The 19,263-nt window shown below is 39.3% G+C and overlaps 3 long non-coding RNA genes across 3 annotated transcripts; all 3 read left to right on the top strand.

Moving 5' to 3' along the window:
- The first annotated feature begins 8,509 nt into the window (after positions 1-8,509).
- Positions 8,510-11,927, top strand: LOC116041318. Its single transcript, XR_004102910.1, has 3 exons — positions 8,510-8,677; positions 8,751-8,822; positions 11,862-11,927. It is a non-coding gene; the product is annotated as an uncharacterized LOC116041318 (long non-coding RNA).
- Position 11,928: 1 nt separating this feature from the next.
- On the top strand, positions 11,929-13,447 carry LOC116041325. Its single transcript, XR_004102911.2, has 4 exons — positions 11,929-11,971; positions 12,061-12,167; positions 12,469-12,629; positions 12,860-13,447. It is a non-coding gene; the product is annotated as an uncharacterized LOC116041325 (long non-coding RNA).
- A 457-nt stretch (positions 13,448-13,904) lies between these two features.
- On the top strand, positions 13,905-16,485 carry LOC116041284. The gene is made up of 5 exons (XR_004102893.2): positions 13,905-14,133; positions 14,333-14,421; positions 14,594-14,705; positions 14,785-14,893; positions 16,325-16,485. It is a non-coding gene; the product is annotated as an uncharacterized LOC116041284 (long non-coding RNA).
- Positions 16,486-19,263: the final 2,778 nt, after the last annotated feature.

Here is a 19,263-nt window from a genome sequence, read left to right as displayed (position 1 = left end):
TCAGCTAATTGGTGGACACCTGGGTAGGCCTCAACCAAGACTATTTATGCAAGTCATGTCTCATTGTGTGTCTGCATTCTCTTTCTCCTAGGCTCCACATATCCCGGTTTGGGTTTGTTTCACCTCCTCTGTTGCAGTCGTCATTTATCCACACATCTTTGACTCACCCACACACCACACAGACTACTGATACCATTGATTCCACACATGTTTTGATTCTTTTGTAAATAGTTATTTCGTTTAGTTAACCATAAACTATTAATTGGCACTTTAACCTGTCTGGTCTCCCCTCTTTGTCACATGCGGTGAGCCGGTTTATGACAATAAGAAACACATGGGAACAAGTTCAGGACCAAACAGCAGATTGACTGGGAAAAGGGAAAACACCACATCCTATCCTCAGGGACACAAGGCACCTGCACCAAAGTGATGGATTGTTACCAGCGGAGTCCCAAATGTTGCTACTGAATTCACAACTTGGTCTCAGATGAGGCAAGTAAAGCAAAGAGGAAGAGGCCCGGCCACCTGAATGCTCTAACGGACGGTGGCCAAGCCTCCTAAGGTCAGTCACATGACTTTGTTGACATAAGGTCTTGAGTTTAGGTTAAAGGATTGCATTATTATTATTATAGGTTAGACCATGTTGATGGTCTGAGTGAGGTCGAAATAATTTTTTTGAGGGGGGTACAATAGTAGTCTAGTAGGCCCTTAATTGACAGGACTGCTGTAGACAGAAAGTGGGAGAGAGAGGGGGAAACGACATGCAGCAAAGGGTTGCAGGTCGGAATCCAACCTGCGCCCACTGCGGTAAGGGCTGAGCCTTAGTACATGGGGCGCACGCTTAACCAGGGGAGCTACCAGGGCGCCCCTCTGCGTAGTGTTTTAACAAATTAAATGTGAATGACAGGTGAAAGTCCCAAGCAAATGAAAATCATACTTTGCACGTGACGTCACAACTACTGGCTGGCGGGCAAGAACATCTCCTAGCAACAAAACCTATGCTAATCAAGTATCTTGCCAGGACGTCGTCAGTTTTACCATACGAAAGTTGGTGTTTTGAGGTGAAAACGATATGCCAGATAGTTGTTGTGAGATTGGTTGCACTAACCGCCAAGGAGAGAAGATGGGGTTATGTTTTTACCGGATCCCATCTGATAAGGAGAATCCAGAGAGAAGACAACTATGGATACAGGCTATCAGACGTGCAACCGTTTCAGGAAATGGGACTTGGCAACCTTCACAGTATACACGTCTGTGCAGTGATCATTTCATCAAAGGTATGTCGTTTTGAGCTTTGTAATATTTGATATAGGGTGACCAGACGTCCTGGTTTGACCAGGACAGTCCCGACAATAGCTGTGTCGGGACGCTAAAATGTCCCGGTTTACACCAGCCACTATGAAATTGTCCCGGTTGTCAGCGATTACATAACCGACGTGGTCTTATTATAGCCCGATCATTAACTAAACCCATGTAGAAAGACTAATAAAGCGTCCAGCGTATGTTCTTAACAATGTGTGTGTGTGTGTGTGTGTGTGTGTGTGTGTGTGTGTCAGTCAGTCAATTGTAGCTAGCGTTACAATGTATATTTGTAAACACTGTTGCAACGCGTCTTCTTATCTGTCTTGTTTTAACCTGTCTTTTGCTGACACCTGTGTTAAATTTAACTTTATTGTTGTTATTTGTATGTCGCTTTGGACAAAAGCGTCTGCTAAATACCATAACCATAACCATTATTTCAGGTGCTAAATCTGATGATCTGCTGTCCCCTGACTGGGTTCCATCTGTCTTCTCTCACACCCCTGTCACCAAAAAGAGGAAAAGGGAGAAAGACATGGAAAGGTTTGACTTTGAATGTTGTATAATAAGGCTGTGTCTGAAATGTTTTGCTGCATCTAGTGTTGTTTTTTTCTATTATGCGTCACTCTCGTATTGAATTCTTTCTTAACGGTTCATTATTAGTTGATCTCCCTGCACAGTAAAGTATAACCAAATGTAATACATATTTTACAATAGTAGTTCTATATATGTGATAAAAAATCTCATTGTGTCCTTGTAAACAAAAGGTACGAGCAGCACAGTAGAATCCAAATCAAGAGGATGAAGGCAGAAAAGAAACAAGATGCTGTGGATGTCCTCTTGGAACTGTTGTCAGGAGAGCCTGTGCCACAACAGTGTTTCAGCAATCACTGCAAAGATGCCATTGCAAAGCTACAGCAGGAGTGTGACGACCTCAGTGAGGAAAACCGCAGGCTGAAAACCAATCTAGGAACACTGGACGAACAGGCTTTAGCAAATGACGATCTAAAAGTGAAAGCACTAACTGGACTCCCCACGTTTGCCAAGCTACAAGTAGTTTTATGTAGTGTAAATTTATGTCTTCCGACACACGCAACCCTCTCTCCTTTCCAACAACTTCTTTTAACTCTTATGAGGATGAAAATGAACCTGTCCCTTGTTCTACTTAGTGTTCTCTTCCAAATCTCGATAGCGACAGCAAGCAGAACTTTTAGAACTACCCTTGACAGGCTACATGCAAAGCTTGTTCCATCATTTTTATTTTGGCCACAGAGAGAAGAGCTTCGGCTGTCAATGCCCATGATATTTAGACAGACTTATCCTAGATGTGCCTGCATAATTGACTGTTTTGAAATTTTTATAGAAAACCCCAAAGACTTCAAAGCAAGAGCACAAATATATTCGACCTATAAACATCATCACACCATGAAATACCTAATAGGCATATCCCCACAAGGAACAGTCATATTTATATCTAAGGGATGGGGAGGCAGAACATCAGACAAATGTGTCACAGAAAATTCTGGGTTTCTGGAATGCATCAGTGCAGGTGATGTCATACTGGCTGATTGAGGGTTTAACGTGGCAGAGTCTATTAGTTTGTATAATGCTGAGCTGAAGATCCCAGCTTTCACTAAAGGAAGGAAACAATTGAGCCCAGTAGAGCTGGAGTCCACACATGGACTTGCCTCAGTAAGAATCCATGTAGAAAGAGTTATCGGAGAAACAAGAAACCGAACACTATACTACAAAGTACTATTGGTATCCAGATGTGTAAAGCTGAACACGGGTTTACAGTTTTAGACAAAGTAGTCCATGTGTGTTGTGCCCTTACAAATGTGGCACCCTCAATTATTCCTTCTGGTTAAACACTACTGAATACAGTACAACATTAATACAATGTAAATATACAATGATTTATTACACAAACTACACACACAAAAAAACATGTATGTACACACATTATTTACATAAATGTATTACATTTTCATTTTGATTACTTATGTGCATTGTATTTATTTATTTATTGAATAAATCCGTTTTTTTTTTTTGGGGGGGGGTTGTGTCTTTGTTATCTCTAAGTCATGTCATTGTCAATTTATTAATCTTTGTATTTGTATATGTATGTGTATGCATATATGTGTGCACGTCTGTGTACGTATGTATGTATTTATAAGAAAAAAAGAATTAAGAAAAAAAAAAAAAAACACAGCACAGGTCAGCCTTTGGGAAAAATGTAATTTTTAATACAGTAGATAGTTATTCAAGTATATTCAACTATTGACATCAACCTCAGTTCAAAAAGGTTTTGTTATGGTTTCGGTTTTTTGCTTTGTTTTCTGTTCTAATTTGCATCTGTTATTTTGGTCCTATGTCTTGTCTCCCAGTGATTGTGTTATTTATGGTCTTGTTTTGTATTATGTTCTGTTTCCTGTTTTATTTTGATAGTCTAGTTTTCTGTCGTCTCGTCTAGTTTTACTTCCTGTGTTTTCCCGCCTTGTCTGATTGTCCTGCACCGCCCTAATGTGTTTCACCTTTTGTATCACCTGTACCTTTTTTGCTTATTACCTCTAGTATTTAGCCCCTGTGTTCCCTTTGTCTTGTGTCAGATCGTTTTGTGTTCCCACCCCGTCAGTTTGTGTGTGTTTGTGTTGATTCCTGTCGTGTCTCCCAGTGTCAGCTCTCGTCGGTTTTTGTGCTCCCTGTTTTTGTACTCCCTTGGTTTTTTGGATGCCTTTTGTCTTCTTTTTGGAATTGGTTTTTCACCTGCTTCCCCCAGGACTCCCTTGGTTCTTTTTTGTGTTTTGATTAATAAATCCTTATGCTCAAACCTTCTCCTGCCTGCCTGCCTCTCCCTGCATTTGGGTCCTATTATTTCCCGCCTCGTAACAGGTTTAATTAATACTTTAATTTGTAAAAATGTTGATTACCTATGTGCATTGTATTTATTTATTTATTGAATAAATCTGTATTTGTCTAACAGTACAATTCAAAATTCATCACTTCTCATTTGTTTTCTTTGTGCACGCTTGCGTTGTGCCAATTCCAGTTTGCAGACATTGCACTTCCAATTCAAAATAAGATCAGTAGTCTGCAAACAACTTCTGTGCACATAGTCTTTTACAGATTCCCGATGTACACTATTTTGTCATCAGTATCCAGAACAGGCATACCACAGTAACAGCCGTCAGACGATTTGGTGGCATCATGTGATATTGCTTGAACAGGTACTGTAAATTTTTTTTGCCAATAGCTCAGGAATGACACATGTTCGGGTAAGTGTGAACCTTTCCACGCATAGTTTCAAAGAAGACTGTATCCGGTATAATTCTCTCAATGTGAACTTCTCCTTTGCCATCTATCCCTGGCCCCCAAACAACAAAGTCACAGTAGCTTGCCTCTGCTAAGTGAATTTGTGTCTGCACTTGGTAAAAGTACTGGTGGTCCCTCTTTAGTGAAAATGTACCCTCTACCTCGTGGAGACAAAATGTGCCATCCTGTTGAATTTTGTCAACTAAACTGCTGTTCTCAAGACTACTTGGTGCCTTCCCTTCTAACACACCCATCCCATGGCAATCACACATTAACATGCCATCTGGGGATACCCCTAACCATGGGTATTTAGGATTGATGACCAGCCCTGCCCTCCTGACGTTGAGGTTGGTGTGGTGTTCCTTCATGATCTTGAAGTACTCCTCCATGGCCCTTCCCTCATGTTCTATTCCCCATCTGAAACAAACAATATTTACGTATCAAAAATGATAGATTATGATAACCTCCATAATGTGCATATCATGGTAAAGAAAATGGAAAGCCCTCAACTATTTTTTGTGGAAGTTATCTGATTAATTGAAGGCATTGTTTAGTACCTGAGAGAATGTGGTATGTTTCGAGCTTTGTAGGCCACGGGGTAGCAAAGCTTTTTCAGCAGGGACACAGCTGGTTTTTCTGAGTTAGTGTGGCAGGCTGCTCAGATGTTAGATGCAGTGACCCTTCCTGCTTTCTGGTCGTACCACATAGTGGATTTGGATTGAAGTCTTGTCTCACTTTCTATTGCGCAGCACTAAAATGTAAAAAGCTGAGTGAAATTCATGTTGCAAATCACCAGTAATACATTTACATTTTAACAATTTTGTGAAAACTTTGATCCTGCACTCAAAATGTCCTTTCCTTAAGACATCACTGACATACATACTTTAAACCACACTCACTGATGTATAAATAAAAGTACCTGTCCCTCTGTTATGCTCAATCCTGCAATGTGTGCAATGTGTACAGAATGGCACCTACATGTGAGCACACTTCGCCTAACGCGGCCATACAGGTGCAGTGGCCAAACAAACCAGTCCCTCCTTTACCACAGCAACCCAAGCTGTCAGAGGCGGTTCATTCAAGCTATAGGAATCATGTACCTAACATAGAAAAAACAGTTTTAGTTAGATAAAGTCTATATTAAATAATTCACAAGCACAGTACCACTGATATTTTTAAAGCTACACATTTCTTTCCTTTTTTAAATTAGGCTACCATATACGTTTACATGTGGTGTCACATGGTTATTCTAACCAACAACACACACACACACACACACACACACACACACACACACACACACACACACACACACACACACACACAAATGTAATCTAATTTGATAGAGCAGATAGCTTCCCTATTGTAAACATTAATTTCGTATATTTGTTAGAGGAGTGAATTTGCTATTAAAATAGACATTTTCTTACAGGGGAGCATGTCCATGGACCACCCCTAGGGGGGCTTGTGCCCCAGTGCAGCTCTAGGTCTATTGACGCCCCTGGGGCAGTGTCCCCGTTTGAAGTTTTACAAAGATAAAAACATTACCTGTTTTGGAGGTATTTATGCTTCTGAGATAAAAATGTCCCCAGATGTTGTCTCAAAAATCTGGTCACCTTACTTTATTAGTCTTTCTACATGGGTTTAGTTATGATCGGGCTATAATAAGACCACATCGGTTATGTTTCATAGTGGTTGGTGTAAACCGGGACATTTTAGCGTCCCGACACAGCTTTTGTCGGGACTCGGGACTGTCTGGTCACCCTACATGATACATAGCCTAGTGTTGGCAGAAGGTTTAAAAAAAAAAAAAAAAAAAACTACTTATCAAGCTGTCATTCGCCGGCAGGCAGGGTGTACGTATTCAGATGAAGACTTCATCACACGACGGAACAGATTAGCAAACGTTAGCAGGTAGCTAGCTAACTAGTAACACTCACCTTTGCTTTGATTATGAAGATATTCCTGTTTTTCACCTCCCATACGACAACGTTGTTAGCCCATCCACTCTTGAAAAAAAGTTAGCTATCCGTACTTTTGTAGGCTTTCATTTTTTGTGCAGTGTAAGGTGATGGATTCTCTATAAGATAGATGTAAATATCTCCAAACTCCAAGTCTGGTAGAGACTTTGCCAGCTTCAAAGCAATGAAAACATCAGCGGGTGCTGTGTATGGATCACAAGTTCCGAGTATGTTAATCTTTTCACGATATCTAATTTTAACATTTGGTGACATATGGTCTAAATAGTTGATTGATTGTAGTATTGGATATCTGCAAGGCTGCAATTCCCCTGGCTGGCCACTGTTCATCGCCATTCTCTCTGCATTTCTTGCCCGCCAGGTATCCATGGTAATGACGTCACTGCAAAGTATGAATACAATATTATGATTATGCAGTTGGAGCCCAAAGTTCCAGGGAATGTGTGACAAGCAAGTACAATGAAGCTAAAACGTTATCAATAGAAATAGTAAACGTTGCAGTTTGTTGGCAGTAAAATGTGATTGTACATTTCAAAATGTTAAATAATAGAAACTCCACGTGTTGTAGTAAGATGTTTGAGTTCACTCAGTGATTGATTTGATTTACTGGATTTGGCGGGATTGAGGCATTTAACTCATAACTCAAACTGGCACTTTTCCAAGCACGCTTTTGGATGATAACTACAAGTTAATATAATGAAAGTTAACTGAAAGTTAACCACACATTGATAACCTTTGTAATGAGAATCTTACAGTCAGTCGTGTCTGTTACGGAACGGCACAGGAGGTGGAACCCAAAAGCAGACGGAAAAAAAATAATCAAGATTAAGTGTTTAATGAGTGAAATATATACAATAATTGTGCTGGTGGCAAAAAGGAGGGTTGTGTCGAGGGAATCCAGTGGTGAGTGGTGGGTGCAGTGAGCTCTCCAGAGCGTACCCAGTGAAGTGGTGGCGTTGACCATGTGCTAAGGCCTCCTCCAGAGTCCAACAAACAATTGAGTTTGAGTCCAATCCTTACAGAGAGAGAGAGGAGCAGGCGGGGTGAGCAAGCAGGCAGGCAGGAGTAGGAGCAAGCAAGGCAGGCTGCAACAAGAGAAAGATAATACTTTAGCTACACAAGCTAAAACACCAGGAAAACAAATACCACAGGGAGCCAGGAGTGCAACTATACCACACTGGTAGACGGTACGATCTGGCGATGAGCGGATCACAGAGCCAGCCTTAAATACAGCAGGAGGTTGATTAGGGAATGAGCTTCACCTGGTGCCACCTGCCAGCTAAGCCGCACCCACAGCTCACAGTAATTGGCACAGGAGGGAGGGACATGAGAGAAAACAAACAAAAAACACACAGAACAAAAAAGAAGCACGGGCTGCCATGATAATATCATGACAGTGTCAGGCTCAGTGTAACTGGTATTAAGTGTTTGCATACAATAAAACCTGTTATCTTATAAACAAATGTTTTTATATATGATTTAAAGGGCCAATATATAACTTTTCTGCATTAAAATGTCTAAAAACGACCATACCTATGTTATATATTTTTTTGAGTTGTGTAGTTACACTATCCCAAATGTTTCCATCAAATGGCAAACCCAGAGAAATCTGTTATTTTATTTTCAGACACGTCACGTTTCATTTAGTCGCCCGTCAGTGGCGTCATATAACCTTTCACCCTCTAGTTACTCGTAACTTCCGTCAAAACACGGGCACCCAGATGCTACATTCGAGAGTAATTGTAAATCATACAATGTCAACCTCAATAATTGAATCTCAAAATTGAAAATCGAATGTGTACCCAACGATCGAACATTCTGGTCCAGCCCTACTTAATACATTAAAATGTTGCTAGTGTCTTAGTAAGATAACTCTTTAATGATTAAAGTTCTTTAAATTAATGTTCACGGCAGAAAGGGAGCTCTTCTACGGAAGCAGAAGAGTCATTAAATCCAAGGAGGATGGAAGAAAGCTCTTCAAGGAACTCCTCACCAATCGGGGGGGGCATTCGGGCATCCTGAAAACACGCACTGCAATGTGCTCCAGATTTTACTGGCTTGGCATGTCCGTTGATATTGACAACTGGGTATGTGTATAAGTTATTGTTGTGTTTCGTGTTTTTGTGCTTTGTGTTTTTATTAACAGATAGTTTCTTAAAGGTATTGGAATGTGATGAATGCCAGAAAGTTGGAAAGCCTTTGACTGCTACACAGTCGTTAGACTGTATAGAGGTAAATGTGAACAGTGGTATGTTGATATTATACAAGTGTCACCGTACCGTTTACGGCACAGATTGTGGCTGTGGCGTCGCTGTAATCTCCATTTATAAACGTTTTTATAACTTTAAAGCATTAAATCTTCAAAATATACAGCCATGCGACACACCAATTTAAAGCTTAGAGTCTCAGGATTCCATTAAGCCCGCACACAAAGCATAAGATGATTTACAACAGTTACACAACTGCTACAAAGTTATAATAAATAAAACAATACAACGTAAACAGCGCAGCCTGTGTGTAGTGCATCCTTACCTGTTTCCTTGTCCCTTTAGCCACTGGGTGGATTTTTTTTTTTGCCCAAAACTTTTTTTTCTTAAATCCCCAAGAGTCCAAGGAAATGGAATATCCAAGCCATTATATCCAAAACGAGCTGTTCGCCTCACAATCTTGACGTTTCTGGCCGAATCACAACGGGAAATCACTGAACTGTTTTTCATTTCCGCACTTCTAACGCTGCTCGCTTCTACATCTTTGCTTCTCGTCTTCAAACAGGGATTTCAAATATTATTGCAGATACACAGTCAGGGTTCTTAAAAGGAAGGTCAATCCACAACAATATAAGATTGGTAATGGACATCATTGAGTATAGAAACCAAATAGAGGATGATGGTTTCCTTCTTTTTTTTGACTTCTATAAAGCATTAGACTCCGTGGAGCATCCATTTATTCTTTCGGCGCTCAAACACTTTGGATTTGGAATCAACTTTAGAAAATGGGTTGGTGGATTATGTCGAGATATTAGTAGCTGTGTCCTATTACCTAGCGGTACCACCCCAAGCTTCAAGATTAATGTGGGTATTCCTCAAGGTTGTCCCATCTCACCATACCTGTTCATCTTAGCCACAGAAATGCTAGCAATCTATATAAAAAACTGCAATGATATTAAAAAACTTAATGTACTTGGCACAGACATAATAATTAGCCAACTAGCGGATGACACAACAATATTCTTAAAAGATAAATACCAAATATCAACAACTATTGCCAAAATTGAAAAATTCTCAAAAGCCTCAGGTCTCACATTAAATTTAAAAAAGTGTGAATTGCTGGCTGTACACGACACTTCACTGAAAAACATCTGTAATATCCCTATTAAATCAGAAATCAAATACCTGGGGATTTACCTCTCCAAGGACCAAAAACAAAGCCAACTTCTGAATGTAGAAAATAAAATTAAAGAATGCAAAACAAGACTAAATATATGGCTACAGAGGGACCTATCAATACTAAGTCGAATTACCTAACTAAGATGGAGTGTTTATCAAGATGTACTTATCCAGCCTACTCCAATGCCATTCCAAACAATTTGATTAAATCCATCAACCAAATCAACCTAAACTTCATTTGGAGAAACAGACCACATTGTATGAAGAAAAGCAATATGGTAAAAGACGCAAAGGATGGAGGACTAAAAGTTATTGACTTTGACTGCTTTAATGGAACCTTAAAAATAAATTGGTTAAAATCTTGGATTAAACACAACAACTCCTTTTGGTATTGTATTCCAAAGTCCTTATTCAAGAAAATTGGAGGATTGGAATTTCTTCTCAGAACGGACTTTAATGTTAACAAACTACCTATTTCATTGTCAGAGTTTCACAAACAAATACTCTTGTATTGGAAAATGTTATACGTACATAACTTCTCACCCCACACATCTGTACTCTGGAACAACAGATATATTTTGCACCGCAACAAATCTCTATTCTTTGAGGATTGGTATGGGAGAAGCATATGGTCCATGGTCGACTTAATGGATACCAACGGACAATTTTTAAATTATGAACAATTTTGCATCAAACATAATTTCCAACCCTTAAAATCAATTTTTTTATTTTAATCTCTTTATTTGATTGTCTCTTCTCCTTTATAAATCAGCCTTACTTTTGTTACTAAGACCACATGTATAGTTCCTGTTTGTATTAAGAGCTGCTCCATCTGGCTATATTTTCCTTGTATCCTACACTGATGTATTGAGTTTTATGCAGCCATGTTTGTTTGTAAATCTTAATTTTCCAATAAAAATGTATTAAAAAAAAACAAAAACAAAAAAAAATGCTGCTTGCTTCTCTCCTGAGGGTCCTAGCAACTTGATGTGGGCGTCACTCTATTCTCTGACTTCTAAGGTTTCCATGGATACCTGGTATAAGCCAATCGGTGCAGGTTTGGCTGTGATACACCAATAAGAAAGCTGAAGTCTCCTCTGACGCGTTTTGGCCCACGTGGAAATGATCGACATTTGCTCGGACCAGTTAGATTTAAGACCCATCTACATTTGTAGCCAATGAGCAGACAAGTCGATAGATACCAAATGTGCCAGTGAAATTTTAACCCTGTAATGGCTGGAGCTGTGTCAAAGTAAAAACAGGGCCTCCTATAAGCATATCATTCCCTGTGCAGTTTATAATGACTTATTTCTATATATTTATGTATATAGTTATTTCAAGTATGTGTATGATTGATGTGGATGTGTTTGTGTATTTGAGAAGTGTTTTATTTTGTACTTTATTGGCTTTTTTCTTTGCACTTTTCAAATGGAAATCAGAAAAACGCACAGACATATCTATAGAAAAAAATTCATATAAAATCCATTTTTGAGTCTTTTGGCTTCGGGATTTTTTCTGTAGTAAGCAGAGACATGTGGCTAATGTCCTGGATTGTCTGTCAGCTGGAATATGTGTTCACAGCAGTGTATTTTAATCATTTTACAGATGTATGACTTGGACGGAAATAGAAACCCTCCATACTAGCCTCTGTAACTCTGTGTCAGTAAGGCCTAGAATCACCCTGACACTTGGAACAAAAACTCGAGAGTGTTTTCTTTCCAGTGATACCAGGCACATCCCTGAGTGTCAAAGTATATGGGAGCTGTACCAATTTTAATTTGGGTTTGACGTTTAGACCAAAAAGCTTGAAAATGCAGGCGACTCTTAAGAGGTTTAAAGTATTGAAAATGTAAAACTAAATGTGTTGTCTGTTGTACCTTAATAGGTGTCTGCTGTCTGGGAGCTCATTGGCATTGATCTCACAGGCCCTCTTCCAGAAACCGCAAATGGCGCAAAAGAATCCTCTCTGACCAGGGAAGAGAATTTGTGAATGAAGTATGTGCATTTTTAAAATACTGTTGTAGTAAATGCAATTCAAAAAAATATTCAGTTCTGCTTAATTTTAAAAAAGTTTTTTGTTTCAGCTCAACAACGGTCTCTGTAATATCTTGGGCATTGAAAGAAGTGTCACAGCTGCTTATCATCCCCAAACCAATGGCCTTGATGAGAAAACAAACGGCAACATAAAGCGGTAAGTTTGTTTTCAAGCTTTTAGTGGAGCTTTGTGACATTCCACTCCAATTTCATGGAAAAGAACTTGTGTTGCTTTTAACCATGGGTAATTGATATTATTTACATTTACGTTTATTCATTTAGCTGACTTATCCATTGCGCCATCATCACCCCACATATTCAATATATTACTATCTATTCACTCTATGTATTTCATATGATTAATATAAATATGTTATGCAGTGCATAGTTGGACCAAGAAATGTTGACCTAATGATAGAGACTTAATTTTATTGGTTTGTTTTTATTTTACGTTTTAGAGCTCTCACAAAATTGGTCAATAAGAGGCAGAACAATTGGGATGTCTTCTTGGATGCTACATTGTTTTCACTAAGATCAAAAGTCCAAACCACGATGAAACTCTCCCCTTTTCTTTTGATGGGAGGCAGTTTTCCCCTCTGAGGTTCCTGTGGACATGCCGGTTAGTTTGTTTCCAACATTTTCAGACTTTGTGACCCAGTTTTAAAATTTGAAATAAAGTGAGCCATGAATGCTCAAATAACAAATCTGGAAACAGTGTAGTTCAAATAATGCATACTGTGTGTTCATATCATGATTTGTATATAGGCCTATTTGGTTGGTAAAATTTCAATTACGCACAATTTTACTTGTAAAGAAGTTACTATTTTTCACAGTTGTTTTTCATTTCAGCTTTCCAACCTTATTATTCCTGAGGCAAGTACTAATGGTACTTTTTTGGATGACAAAGGAAAGTCAATGGAGACTGCAAAAAAAACAGCAGCAGAAAACATCGCCACGTCTCAGGAAAAACAGAAACAGACATATGCGAAACGAGTGCAAAAGAAGTACCAAAATAAAGTGTATCAAGTTGGAGATGAGGTGCTTCTGTTCAACATGAGGAAGCGGGGAAGGAAGGGAGGAAGAATGGAGCTTGGTTTTTTTGGACCATCGGTCAATATGCGGTCAGCTTGTGACACTGTCCAATTCTGAAGGGACCATTTTAAAGAACAAATACAATGTAAACCACATCAAGCCATACAGAAGGAGCCATTCTGATGGCAGTCCAGTCCCCAGTCAGGAATCATACAAGATCCCAGAAGAGAACAAGAGCAGTCCAATGTCCCATAGCCCACACGCTTTAAACCAGGCAGAGGATTTTGAGAGGATGGCAGAAGACATTTCTGTGCCACAGAGACAATCAGTTGCATGTTATTCATTTCGTTTTTTTCAGTCACATTTTAATTACAGTCTATGGAGAATAGGCCAAGTTTACATTTAATTCAGGGGGGGAGGGGAGGCCGCAGTCTCAGAATTTGAAAACCCCTGATATAAGGTCTTCGGGTGTCCATATACTTTTGACCATGTAGCAGTTATACTAATGAGATTATAATTAAAAAAAAATGTCAGTTTTAACATTCATGTTTTGTTTTCAGTTAAAATGCTGTGGGCTGCAGAAGATCATGGCCAGGTGGAAGCTGTTGTTGGACCATATAAACTTTATGATTCGTCTATCCGTACTCTGCATGGGACTGAGTGGCTGGCTGGTGAAGTAAGAGACTAAGCTACACTGTTGAAAATGTATTATTGTTACATTTACTATTTAATAACTTTTTGCAATGCAGGTTATTGATGCGTACTTGCACATCCTGATTGAAAAACAGCAGGCAAGTGGAAATCATATTATATAGCTTTTCTTGGATGTTTCTTGCACTATAATTTGGCGTTATACTTTTTTTTTTACCAATAACCTGTTCACCAGCTTAGTGCTGTTGTTGCAACTGCGTTGTTTTCTGGACAATTCCAGAGACTCAAAGGTAATTTATTTGTCACAGATATTATCTATCAGTATTGATTATCACAAAACATAATAAACAATAACTTGGTATTAAACCCATTCCTCAGATGAAGTTTCCAGTGGAAGACATGTGGATGTGCCCTGTAAATGAGCTCACTGGATTTTGGTGGTTCGGTTACCTTTCTGTCTCTCATTTTACAGTGCAATATTATTTACAAGACATCTCTTTTGTATATATCATGTATACAGATTTTTCAGTTGACCTCTGAAGCATCAGCGCTCATAGTAACTTTGGATAAAATGATCTGTTAAATATAAATGTTGTAATGTGATGAGAAAATAACATGAATGCATTTAAACATTTTTAGATTGTTCGCATCTCAGAAAAGGTACTTGTGGTGATTGAGCCACTGGCAAACGAAGGTGCCTGTGAGCGTAAACTACTACGAAACTGGAGGTAAACGTGCTTGTGATACAGTTTCAACATCAAAATCATTCAGAGTGGTCAGGTTTTATGGTGACCGTTGCAATTTTACAGAACAAAGTTTGAAGCTTTTTTTATGTTAAGATAATTTGCATGACGCTCTGTCACTTTGTGTGTTCTTTTTGTTTTTTTGAACTATAATTAGGAATTTCTTGAGGATGACAGAGTGTGGTGACCAGGGAGCAAAATGGACAGTACAAACAATGAAGCACAACAAGCAGCAAGATTCCAACAGCTGTGGCATTTTAGTGTTGATGGTAAATATTTTTGTACTAATGTTATAGGAATTTATAAGTAACTGAAATTACTATTGCCAGCTGAAATGTGATTTTGTAGTTTGCAGAAGAGTATCTGAAGAGGGGAGACATCAGTACTGTCCAGTCATCTCCACAAGCTGTTCAGAAGGCACGATTTGAGGTGGCTTGTGCATTGCTTCAGTGTAAAGGTCAGTGGCATCTAAATATTTTCTTAGTCAAAATTCATTAACAATTTCAAATAAGTTTGCTTTTTGGGCTGGACCGCAAGTTTATCACTGTTTTAAAGTTTTTCTGATTGCATAGGCACAATTTTTGTAACTATTGCCAACATTCATGAAATGTACTCCTACTTTCAAACTTAAGAATAAAAGCAAGTTATCAAATTTCCTAAAGCTAATAATCACTCTTACACTCCCAGTTATTTAGGACAGCTCCAGAGGTCTCTCAGGTGGTTAGGAGTTGCCAGTAGGGGCTTGTAATGGCACTGTGGAGTATTTCAAGAGAGAGAGAATGTTTCTGAATTATTTGACGACGCGCGCTTAATTAGACGGGGTCGGACAGCGCAGGGGCGTAGGCATAATATTTGTCAGTGAGTTGGTGAGGGACGTCATCTCACCACTGACTTTACGCAGTGATTTGTTTTCAGTTAAATTCAAGGTTGTGATGACACTTTGTTTATTTGCCACAGGACAAACGCAGCAATGCTGATGATTTTGGCCCGTTATAACCATCAATAAGGCGAATGGTCATGGAAACAATTATGGCACTTATGCTACAGCTCCACACATTGTCACGCGTTTCATCGACTTCCCAACAACACCCCTCGTAATCCAACAGAAGCAAACACAGTTCATGCAAATAGCCGGCTTCACAGGAGCAGTAGGTGCAATGATGGCGCTCATAAAGATAAACTTTTTAATCTTTCATTTATTAATGTGTAGGCCTATATCATAATGTATTCTCTTGAAAAGTATTTATTGTTAAATATTTTGAATATAAACTCCTCTTTGGAGTTTCACCATTCAATGTGAATTTATCTGAGAATAATCTATTATGAGGAAATCTATTCAGTGATTGGTCCTTGGCTACATCGTCATCCAAAATCCTGTTTGCGGCACAGCAAAGTGTCGTAAATCAGCACTAAGACTGACGCTTAAGATTTAGTCCTACACTTCACTCAAAGTAGGACTGAGATACTTGATAACTAACTTTTAAGCTCAGCTTTGAGCCAAGAATTTTTTTACTCTTAAGTCAATTGTTAGCAGTGTTCTTATGAGTAATTCTGAGAAGCTTGATAAATACGGGCCCTGAACTAAAAAATCAAAAAGTGTTTTCACATGTGTCAATGCAGAATGCCAATAGGCAAAATAGTGTTTATAATAGTGTTTAGTGTTTACAGTTTTTATAGAAGTGTTTTAGTGTGTATTTAACATAACAAATTGGGAGGTATTTAACACACATTTCTACATTAATGTATACAGTACTATATATGTGTATGAATACTTGTGAAATGTATTTGCTTTACTACTCACAAATGAAACATTTGTAATGTAACCAGGATTTCTTTTTTTCATAGAATAAGTGGAGTTGCTATAGTTTAAAACCTTATTTGTTCCTAGGGAATGTAGAGTAATACTGTGTGGTGTGCTCCTTCATCCAAACTGATGCAGATGAAAGCATGATTGAAATGGTAAAGTACAAATAAAATGCGCTTTGTATTATTAATTGACTCACAAATGTGTGCGCATATTACCATTTATTATCCAATTGTAGAGATTTATGTTCCTAATGCTGTTTTAATTGTGTTATTTTTTTTTTTGTATGTGCAGTGTGATTCATGCAACAGGTGGGCACATTTTCAGTGTGCCCAATATGACCCCAAAAGTTGCTCTGCATATTTGTGCAAAAAATGCAACAGAAATTAACTGGACTGTGCATTTCAGCATCCTGATCTGTACAAATACTGATTTTAATATACATGAAATATTGCAATAAAGAAATACACCAGCTGATAAGCAGTATGATGGTGGCCACAATGTTTAAATTTATAGAAATAACACATTGTACTGTATTTGTGGTAATAATAATTTTTTTAATAGAATATCAAAATATGCTCCTTATCTCATGACAGTGCACATGGAGTGAGTAGTGGTGCAATATATAATGCTTCTGTTGGGGGAGCATTATTTGATAGGGTATATTTGTCTATCAGAATACGCTACCACTGAAATATTCAATAAATATAATTTAATAGAATATCAAAATATGCTCCTTATCTCCTGACAGTGCACATGGAGTGAGTAGTGGTGCAATATATAATGCTTCTGTTGGGGGAGCATTATTTGATAGGGTATATTTGTCTATCAGAATACGCTACCACTGAAATATTCAATAAAGATATAATGGAGTATCAAAATATTCTCAAATAAACATAAGATGTCAATACTGTTAGAGTTATACCTCTATGGGATTCAGCCTGCCTGCACAATTGGAAATGGGAACACATAAGGAAGCACATTTCGATAGGCAGCGCGACTCGATAAGCATTTTTCGACAAGGCAGCATAGATCGTCAGAACACCGGCGACAGGGGAAACATGGAGCTGACGCCAGGCTGGACTGGACTTGGGTATTGTTTCACCCTGGGACAGAACATTGGACAATCCATGTGTTTTATTGTCTCCCCGGGTTTTTGTTGAGGAGGTTGTCATTCTAAACTTAAAATACTACTTTTATACACTTCTTGTGTCTTTCTCGCTGTGTTGGTGTGGCCGGGAATCTAAATCTAGATTTATTTGACTTCCAATCTGTTACATATGTGCTGGTTGACAAGTAGCTAACGTTAATGCTAGATAATGCTTGGTGGATAACTTTATAGGGTTACAACATTGTTCAACACACTCATAAAGTTAAAGAGTGATTGTTTTGACCATGGATAAAAGCAGCACTGCGCTAACCCACGAATAAGTTCACTAGTAACGTTAACGTTAGCAGATAGACGATTAATCTAATGCTAATTTAGCCAGCTAGCACACTCCGGTCTGCTTGCCTCACTCCCCCGGCACAAAGACTTCATTCGGGATGATAGCTGACAACACAGCTGGGACATGTAGCAATAGCTAGTTACCGTTAGCCCCAGCCGGTGACGGGTGCTTACGACGCTAACGGCAGTTTAATGAAGCGTCAGGAAACAGAGAATATCAGACCCAGACATCCTAGTCACAACATCGGCCATCCATAATGTTAGCTAGCTACGTCTCCATTAGCGCTGCCGGTGTTTGTACCGAAAATCTCCTCCCTGCCAAATTTCTCCCCCCTTCGTGTTTAGCTGTCTTTACAGTTAGCTAGCTAAAGTAACCCGACAAAAGGTGGGTTAAGCACCAAAACGAATAGTTAAGATCACAGAAAAGTGAAGGGGGAGATCGGGCAGCTGGGAGATGTTCTCCTGCTGCTGACAACGGCAATTGAACATCTGCACCATCCTGGAGATTCCCCCTGCAATCCCCACCCACACTCGTCTCTCAGCCTCATTGAGTAGCTAGCTAGCGTTAAAACAAACCCCGTCTGCCTGGTAAAATCCAAAAGGTGACATTGGCATGTGAAATATACTGTGATAGTGTGGTTTTAGCTGCTGGCTTATCATTAGCCAGCAGCTAAAACCTGCTAACGTTAGCCGCTAATGTTAGCTTGCTGGCTCACTAGCTAACTGTTCAGCTAGCTACCAATACAGACTGAATCAAGAAAAACGTAATTATGTTGGGGAAACTGCAGCTATTTTATTAGCATGGCATGAATAAATGTTACTAAACGTAACGTGAATGAACTTAAAACTCGTCCGTGAACAGATTCAATTCAATTCAATTCAATTCAATTCAATTTTATTTATAGTATCAAATCATAACAAGAGATATCTCGAGACACTTTACAGATAGAGTAGGTCTAGACCAAACTCTGTACTTTACGAAGCCCCAACTATTACAGTGGTTGCCTCAAGAGCAAGCATTAGCAGTAGCTATTGCGACAGTGGCAAGGAAAAACTCCCTTTTTTTGTTAGGAAGAAACCTCGGACAGACCCAGACTCTTGGTAGGCGGTGTCTGACGGCACCAGTTGGGGGAGTGGTGAATGGTGGCAATAATAGTCATAATAAAGATAGTGAAGCAGTGATCACAATGGTAGTCATAGTAGTTCATGTCATAGTAGGGCACAGCAGGGCGTTACGGGGTGTAGTGTGGCACAGCAGCCTGGGTGGACGCGGTTGGACGCGGCAGGACGCAGTCGGACACTGCGGGGAAACGCAGAGCGTAGCAGGGTGTAGTAAGTCCATAGCGTCAGCTGCACCCAGGACCCCGGTGTAGGTGCCACCCAATTCCAAGGCGATGTTCTGGGTGAAGAAGAAGCAAAGGGACTCCGGGGAGAAAACTCCCCAGAGCTAGGTTAGTAACAGGCATTTCTGGGACTAAGATGCACACAAAAGGAGACAAGTGAAAAGAGAGAAGAGGGAGCGGCTCATTGTGTCCTTGGAAGGAGCTTCCCACAGCAGTCTAGAGTTATAATAGTA

This window comes from Sander lucioperca, chromosome 3, assembly GCF_008315115.2.
Source record: "Sander lucioperca isolate FBNREF2018 chromosome 3, SLUC_FBN_1.2, whole genome shotgun sequence".
Classification (NCBI taxonomy): domain Eukaryota; kingdom Metazoa; phylum Chordata; class Actinopteri; order Perciformes; family Percidae; genus Sander; species Sander lucioperca.
Note: the sequence above shows the minus strand (reverse complement) of the source record. Positions and strands in the feature narration are given on the sequence as shown.